The sequence below is a fragment of the Pseudochaenichthys georgianus genome, chromosome 19, assembly GCF_902827115.2.
Source record: "Pseudochaenichthys georgianus chromosome 19, fPseGeo1.2, whole genome shotgun sequence".
Classification (NCBI taxonomy): Eukaryota; Metazoa; Chordata; class Actinopteri; order Perciformes; family Channichthyidae; genus Pseudochaenichthys; species Pseudochaenichthys georgianus.
This window is the reverse complement of record NC_047521.1, coordinates 5104211-5112073: the sequence shown is the minus strand read 5'-3', so window position 1 is coordinate 5112073 and position 7863 is coordinate 5104211. Positions and strand designations below refer to the sequence as shown.

At 43.2% G+C, this 7863-nt stretch overlaps 1 protein-coding gene across 1 annotated transcript in view; it reads left to right on the top strand.

Annotated features, from left to right (window-relative positions):
- Positions 1-323: 323 nt before the first annotated feature.
- Positions 324-7863, top strand: part of bsk146 (brain specific kinase 146) — a 17823-nt gene continuing 10283 nt past the window's right edge. The window contains exon 1 of the mRNA XM_034106820.2: positions 324-645. The gene's annotated coding sequence lies outside the window, so the exon portion shown is untranslated. The remainder of the gene's footprint in view (positions 646-7863) is intronic.

Here is a 7863-nt window from a genome sequence, read left to right as displayed (position 1 = left end):
GTTCTGTGTATTGTTTTAAATATATACGTATATATAATTATAAAGTACAAAGTGTTAACAAGAATTCCAACACATGGACATTAAATGAATGAAACATTAATAATGATTATAACATATAAAACAAAAAAAATACCATATGTTGCTTGACAGAAATGGCCAACATGATGTTTTAACACAGATTGAACAGAATAAAACAAATCTGCTATGTTATATTTTAAAGTGCACCCTAACTCCATTCATCTGCATTTGTGTTATACTTCCGACTGGCCCTGAACGCAGCAAAGTCTGTACGGAGACAGCGAGCAGCTGCGGCTCCCGGCGGAGCAGCGCGGCGATTGGCCAGAACGAAGAGGGGGAGGGCTGATCTCCCCCCACCCCCTGCTCGCATCACTCCTGGCAGAGGCACTCCTCTCCTCCGCGCCTCCCCTCACCTCTCCTCCCCTCCTAGAGGACAGAGCGATGCGGAGACAATAGGACGCATAGCCGGAGCAGTGTGCAGGATGCTCGGCGTCTCACAGAGGCTTCTCACCGGACCCGGAGCCCAGGACCAGGCCTTTCTCCCGGCTCAGACCCCCAAGTGTGCTCCCCAGCAGCCTGCACTGATAGGGCGGACTCCACAGCCTCCATATGGGAGACAACTGAAGGGTGAGCTGCGGAATAAATACTCCATCTATCCTTACCTGCACCCTCACTCTCTGACTCCCTATAATAAAGGGATGTATTACACTGATTTCTTATTTTCCGAGCATTACAGGCCTATTCTGTGCAGCACCATGCACTGAAAACAATGCTGTATAATGCGCGCGCGTGTGTGTTTGTGTGCCATGTATCTCCAGGAAACAACAAAATACTGCATTTTAGATCTGTGAAGCGGAATTCATGCTATTGATCACAACGCAACCTCTTGCACCCCCACCCCTCCATGCATCCTGACTGTATATCTGCAGCAGCAGCAGCTGTGTGTGTGGTGTTGTGTGTGTGTGTGTGTGTGTGTGTGTGTGTGTGTGTGTGTGTGTGTGTGTGTGTGTGTGTGTGTGTGTGTGTGTGTGTGTGTGCGTGCGTGCGCGTGCGTGTGTGCGTGTGTGTGTGCGTGCGTGTGTGTGTGTGTGTGTGCACCTGTCACTCAGAAACAGTGGTTTCCTCAGTCAGTGCAGTCTCAGGGACACACTGCAGGTGGGACCAACATGACATAACCCGACAGACTTCTGAAGCTGAGGATGATGGGAGAATATTAACAGACCATAATGTTTACGTTGGTCCACATGCTGGGTTCAGGGATTGTTGCACCTTCCTTACGGCTGTGACAAAGTGTCCGCATGTAGTGCATTAATGTCACAAAGAAAACATACTGATACAATTCTAGATTATTGTTGTAGTGAACCAACTTCTAATTGTTTCTTCGTTTAGAGTTATCTTCCATTGCTTCATCTGTTCTGAGCCACTGAGGCAGGATGTCTGGTTGTGTGTGTGTTAAGCCTGAGACACAGCTCATCAAAGTGGGTTTAAGCTTCTTGCTGGAACATAAAAAAAAAGAAGACACACACTCCAGCATGATGAGTCACAGATCACAATGTAGGTCACATCGGTTGGCAGGGAGGTAACTTCAGCTGGTTGGACGAAGAGAGATGTCCTGATGATGCTCGTCAAGAAACTATGATGACTGTGATGCATATGTTCGACATAGGGCTACTATACATGACATGTCACTTGTTAGGCGCTTTTACCCAAAGCAACTTACTTAGTACTGTGGTCAGTCCCCACAGGAGCAATTTGGGGTGAAGTGTCTTGCCCAAGGACACAGCGACATGCTGACTGCAGTGGGGATTGAACCAGTGCTCTGAAGATCAGCGCACTATCCAACTGAGCCACATACTATACTATGTATTTTTTTCCCATATATTATTTAGTTTTTTATGAAAATGTTCATCATACTTTACTATGTTGTTTTTTCGGAAAATGTTATCATACAATCCTATGTCTTTTTTTGCATATTTTGGACATACTTTCATTCTTCAATCAATCAATCAATCAATGTTTATTTATATAGCCCAATATCACAAATGTTACATTTGTCTCAGTGGTCTTCACAGTGTGTACAGAATATCAGTATGACAATACGACACCCTCTGTCCTTAGACCCTCACATCGTACAAGGAAAAACTTCCAAAGAAAACCCAGTTTTAAAGGGAAAAATGGGAGAAACCTCAGGGAGAGCAACAGAGGAGGGATCCCTCTCCCAGGACGGACAGACGTGCAATAGATGCCGTGTGTAAATTGAAAAGATAATACATTTGCAACATAGGTAGTCCAAATGTTTGGAAATGCATGTGTGTATAATAGGAAGATGAATCCACGAGGATATCCATCCAGGACCTATGATCCAGGACCACAGCCACGACTCAAGATCCAGCGCTCGCGATCCAGGACACAGGACCGCAGGATCATCCATGACTCCGGATCCCAGCGTATATAGACACCAAAAAGAAAGACATTTGGGGAAGCTGGGTTAATCGGAACATGAGTGTACACGGGTATAGACAGAGAGAAGGAAGAAGTAAGATGTCCCCCGACAAACTAAGCCTATATCAGCAAAACTAGGGGCTGAATCTAATCAGCCCTAACTATAAGCTTTATCAAAAAGGAAGGTCTTAAGCGCACTCTTAAAAACGGATAGGGTGTCTGCCGCCCGAACACAAACTGGAAGCTGATTCCACAAATGTGGAGCTTGATAAGAAAAGGCTCTGGCTCCCATTGTACTTTTAAAGATTCTAGGAACAACCAACAACCCTGCATTCTTGGAACGCAATGCCCTAGTAGGACAGTAGGGTATAATGAGTTCTTTAAGGTAAGATGGCGCCTGCCCATTAAGGGCTTTGTAGGCGAGAAGAAGAATTTTAAATTCTATCCTGTGTTCTATAGGGAGCCAGTGTAAGGCAGCCAGAACAGGAGTAATGTGGTCCCTTTTCCTAACTCTGGTTAGTACACGAGCCGCAGCATTTTGAATCAGCTGAAGCGACTTGACTGACTTCTTGGTACTCCCTGATAATAAAGAGTTACAATAATCCAGCCTAGAAGTAACAAATGCATGGACTAGTTTCTCTGCATCGTTTTGAGGCAAGATATGCCTGATTTTTGCAATGTTACGTAGATGGAAGTAGGCGGTCCTTGAAATTGATTTTATGTGGGCGTTAAAGGATTCTTAGCAATTAGCTTAGCTTAACACATGACTGAAAGCAGGGGGCAACAGCTAGCCTGGCTGTGTTGCTAAAACATTTCACCAAAATCACCTTTTAATCTTACCAACTAACATCTTGTTAATGGTATCCATCTACAATCCACATATATTTATATATATATAGAAATTATAGGATGATATGTGTTGAACTTTTTCTCGCCAGTCTTCCAGTCTTTCTGCTCAGCTAAGCTAACTAGCTGCTACCGCTAGCATATTTTCTTCTACAGACATGAGAATGGTATAAACCCTCTCAGCTAACTCTCGTCAATAGTGGATACGTTTGTTTTTACAGAATGTTGAACTATACACCCACACATTTTTGAAATACTTTTTAATCATTTGGCCGGTTTAGACCACAGTGCTGACCCTGTAGTAAAATGTGTTAGTTTTGTAGCATTTTCAATTTTAAGGAAATACAAACGGTAGCTATTGGTTCTATATTTATTAATTTGTTTTCAATTTACATTTAACTGCAAGAGATAGTCTTTATCATTCTTTGTAGTTATTTCCGTATTGGATCAATGATTTCATCATTAAGAACTAAAACATAGAATCACAACTAGGAGGCTCGTAACAGCCTGAGTGTTTTCAGACTTAGTTGCATGTAACTATTGTTTAAAAGAAATGAGAATACTCTAGTATAGGTTACATTACTAGAATGGGTTAGTATTGCATGTGTTATTAGTCCCTCTTATAGATTAAGCTTAAAACAAACTATCTTTTATTTCCTTTATTGAGACTTAATGTGTAGTTTCCATGTCTAAGATGTGATAACACATCATGAAATCATAAGGAGTGGTATCCCACCACAACAGGATACACATACAAATCAGTAAATGCCCCTTTAAAGCCAATATGTGCTACTGTCATCATGTTATTAAAGAAAAGGTTTTTAATGTGTTTTTAGGTATACAAAGATGTGTAATTACAGTTAGGTCAGAGGTCAGGGGTCAGTTTAGTTAGGGCTAGGGTTAGGAGAGTTTAGTTAGGGCTACGGTCAGTTTAGTTAGGGCTAGGGTCAGTTTAGTTAGGGCTAGGGTCAGTTTAGTTAGGGCTAGGGTTAGGAGAGTTTAGTTAGGGCTAGGGTTAGGAGAGTTCAGTTAGGGCTAGGGTTAGGAGAGTTTAGTTAGGGCTAGGGCTAGGAGAGTTTAGTTAGGGCTAGGGTTAGGAGAGTTTAGTTAGGGCTAGGGCTAGGAGAGTTTAGTTAGGGCTAGGGCTAGGAGAGTTCAGTTAGGGCTAGGGTTAGGAGAGTTCAGTTAGGGCTAGGGCTAGGAGAGTTTAGTTAGGGCTAGGGCTAGGAGAGTTCAGTTAGGGCTAGGGTTAGGAGAGTTCAGCTAGGGCTAGGAGAGTTTAGTTAGGGCTAGGGCTAGGAGAGTTTAGTTAGAGCTAGGGCTAGGAGAGTTTAGTTAGGGCTAGGGTTAGGAGAGTTTAGTTAGGGCTAGGGTTAGGAGAGTTCAGTTAGGGCTAGGGTTAGGAGAGTTCAGTTAGGGCTAGGGCTAGGAGAGTTTAGTTAGGGCTAGGGCTAGGAGAGTTCAGTTAGGGCTAGAGCTAGGAGAGTTTAGTTAGGGCTAGGGTTAGGAGAGTTTAGTTAGGGCTAGGGTTAGGAAAGTTTAGTTAGGGCTAGGGTTAGGAGAGTTCAGTTAGGGCTAGGGCTAGGAGAGTTCAGTTAGGGCTAGGGTTAGGAGAGTTTAGTTAGGGCTAGGGCTAGGAGAGTTTAGTTAGGGCTAGGGTTAGGAGAGTTCAGTTAGGGCTAGGGTTAGGAGAGTTCAGTTAGGGCTAGGGCTAGGAGAGTTCAGTTAGGGCTAGGGTTAGGAGAGTTTAGTTAGGGCTAGGGTTAGGAGAGTTTAGTTAGGGCTAGGGCTAGGAGAGTTTAGTTAGGGCTAGGAGAAAATACTGAGGAATAAGCTGCATTTGTATTATCTTGACTGTAGATATGGTTACAAATGCCACATTTGAGTTGCTGTTGCTATAGTGGTGCAGGGATATTGGCCACACACACACACACACACACACACACACACACACACACACACACACACACACACACACACACACACACACACACACACACACACACACACACACACACACACACACGCACACACACACAGTAGCTGGTACTTTGCTACTCAACGGTTCTTGTCATTGTGTGCCGCTGTCCCTTCTTCTGTCTCATTATTTTCTCTCCCATACACCACTCCTTGTCAATACACGGTCACACACTTTGATGGTGTGTGTGTGTGTGTGTGTGTGTGTGTGTGTGTGTGTGTGTGTGTGTGTGTGTGTGTGTGTGTGTGTGTGTGTGTGTGTGTGTGTGTGTGTGTGTGTGTGTGTGGCCTAGCATTACTATACTTGTGGGGACCTACATCTGTTTACACAGTCACGTGTGGGGACTCGCCTCCCTTATGGGGACAAATTGGAGGTCCCCATAAGGGGAATCATTAATTTTAGGGTGAAGACTTGGTAAGGGTAAGGGTAAGGGTTAGGGTAAGGGTTAGGCATGTGTTGGTTGTGGTTAAGGTTAGGATAAGTCTCCAGGAAATGCATGTAAGTTAATGTAATGTCCCCTGAAGTAATGTATACATGGTGTGTGTGTGTGTGTGTGTGTGTGTGTGTGTGTGTGTGTGTGTGTGTGTGTGTGTGTGTGTGTGTGTGTGTGTGTGTGTGTGTGTGTGTGTGTGTGTGTGTGTGTGTGCGTGTGTGTGGAATGCCAGCTTTTGTAAACAGACAAACCCTAAGCAGGAATAGCACGTAGTGTGTTGCGGTTGCTCCTCACAAAAAGGTTGTTGACAAAAGGAGGAAGACAGCGTTGGCTCTAATTGTTTCGGGGCAGAACTGCTGCATCAGCGGAGTGGGGGGGTTTGTTTGTGTTGATGGCCTCGGCCCGCTGAATGTCCCAACGGCTCTGTTGCATAAGCAGTCTGGGCTGCTGAGTGTTAAACCTGATGGCACAGAGTGTCGGTGTAGAGAGGAGGGGGGGGGGGGGGGCATGGTGTGTTGCGTGTCTCCAGTGCGGTGACAGCCTGTGAGGGTCCAGGCGCCTCGCTGAGAACAGGCAAATCATTGCATGTATTTTCAGACAGACTGTTTTTTATTACTAGGGTTTGCAACTATTGTGTCATATATATATGAAATGTAATCTGTTAAATATCTTTATTAATTTATATACATTTTAAGAAATTATATGGTAAGCAAAACGAAATTAAATACAGTTACAATCCATTTAATAACTAAATAACAAGCCACACATCAGACAAGGAGAAAGAAAAGAGTAAAACAGTGACGAAAAAGAATGAATACATATCATATGCCAGATGGTTGATGCATTATTAATACATGTATATTTTAATGATATAGATCTACTATATAGCTGTACCTCTCCCAGTATATAACCCAAAACAGTTACATCTGTTGTCTATAAAACATGTAAACATGTATAGAACAATCCACCATGGCACGATCTCAAGTCTTTCAGATGAGTGTGTCTAAAACGCAGAAATATTACATTTACAATTTACACACACACACACACACACACACACACACACACACACACACACACACACACACACACACACACACACACACACACACACACACACACACACACACACACACACACACACACACACACACACACACACACACACACACACACACACACACACACACACACACACACACACACACACACACACACACACACAGAGTGGGATGGCAGACTTCCTCTCCACATGGAGAGCCGACATGTGTCCTGACCTGGTGACTCATTCGGCTATGACTCTGATAATGCTATATATAAATACAGATGAAGCTTTCTTTGGGGTTAACACACACACACACACACACACACACACACACACACACACACACACACACACACACACACACACACACACACACACACACACACACACACACACACACACACACACACACACACACACACACACACACACACACACACACACACACACACACACACACACACACACACACACACACACATGGATGTTCATCTGGGATGCCAACATAGCACTGAGAGCATAGAGAACGGTAAAGCATAAAGCATCAGTTCTAATGATGTAAGTAGAACTCCTCAGAGATGTTGTGTTTCACTTTACAGCCCTCTCTAGTTTAAACCTTCAACATGTTTTTATAAGCTGACAAAATGCAGGAACATAATGTTGTTAAATCATTAAGTGTATTGTATCCGATCTTTTATATTAGTGAGTGTCTGCAAATGAAATCACAGTGTAGGTGTGTAACAGTAATGCGGTTGTGCCAACAGCAATATGAGCTGAGTAAGTGATGATGAGGACGAGGTGTAGTTCCATTTAGTTTCATTGTAAAACACTGGAGTATACTTCCACCTGGTGCATAATAGAACACATCTGAAAGATGAATGATGTATTGATCAAGTATATCAATGTCCAAGCTTCACTCTGCATACTTGTTACCTGAAATCTGGACTTTAAAACACCTAAAATCGTAACTGTTCGTAGACAGCATATCATTCCATTTCAAGTATATCATTATTTATAAATTGCATTAATTGTACTTTTTATTTCTAGAGGGCTTTTCATAATACTCAAGACACTTAACATAAGTTCAAATGATCCTATACT